Below are 1,016 nucleotides of genomic sequence, written 5' to 3'. Positions count from 1 at the left end.
TCTCTTTTTGGGCTATCGGACTCTGACTTGCCCACTCTCTCTTGGGTCTTTGGGTTACCGGGTGCACGACGTCCGTTTTGGGTTACCGGGTGCCGGTGGTACTTTTCTACCTGTACCCACCTTCCTTAGTCCGATTGCCCACTCTCTCTCTGGGCATCTGGACTCTGACTCCTGGTGCTTCTATGTGCACCTGGTGACCCATTTGTACTGAAGAGGGGAGGTGGAGGAAGACGCCTTCCGTCCCAAAAAAAGATTGGATCGAGTGCCTGCTTACACCCTCTCCCCCGGATTTTGAATGGCCAGCGAGAGCTCACCGGACGCCGCTGGGAACGCGACGCTTTCCAGGGCTTGGGCCCCTCTCTCGGGGCGAACCCATTCCAGGGCGCCCCTGAACTCTCCCCGGGGCTCCCGCCAGCTTCTCCGGGATCGGTCACATTACCGCACTGGACGCCTCGCGGCGCCCATCTCCGCCACTCCAAATTCGGGGATCTGAACCCGACTCCCTTCCGTTACCGGCCTCACACCGTCCACGGGCTGAGCCTCGATCAGAAGGACTCAGGCCCCCGATCGACACTGGGCAAAGCGGTCTTCTATACACCACATGACTGCCCCAGCTGCCCCAGCTGCGGAAACCCAGAGGTTCCGATTGATGACAAAGCGACCCTCAGACAGGCGTAGCCCCAGGAGGAACATGGGGCCGCAAAGTGCGTTCGAAGTGTCAATGATCAATGTGTCCTGCAATTCACATTAGTTCTCGCAGCTAGCTGCGTTCTTCATCGACGCACGAGCCGAGTGATCCACCGCTAAGAGTTGTACTCTTGTTTTTCTCATTACGCACGCAGAGGCCAGAGGCCGGGCAGAGATGGGGAGGTTACCCTCCTTTCCTCCACCCGCACTTCGCCAGAGCGCCAGGCCATAAGTTCAAAGACAAAGGTTTAAGAATAGGGAGGCTTCCGGGAGCTGCGCTTGCGTCCTCGTCGCCGAAGCGCCAGGGAAGCCGCGCAGACATTGAACCC

At 59.0% G+C, this 1,016-nt stretch overlaps 1 non-coding gene across 1 annotated transcript; it reads right to left on the bottom strand.

Annotated features, from left to right (window-relative positions):
• Window positions 1–658: 658 nt before the first annotated feature.
• On the bottom strand, window positions 659–812 carry LOC116355112 (5.8S ribosomal RNA). Its single transcript, XR_004204359.1, has one exon. It is a non-coding gene; the product is annotated as a 5.8S ribosomal RNA (ribosomal RNA).
• Window positions 813–1,016: the final 204 nt, after the last annotated feature.

Source organism: Oncorhynchus kisutch, linkage group LG19 (assembly GCF_002021735.2).
Source record: "Oncorhynchus kisutch isolate 150728-3 linkage group LG19, Okis_V2, whole genome shotgun sequence".
Lineage (NCBI taxonomy): Eukaryota > Metazoa > Chordata > Actinopteri > Salmoniformes > Salmonidae > Oncorhynchus > Oncorhynchus kisutch.
This window is presented reverse-complemented; position numbering and strand designations above follow the sequence as displayed.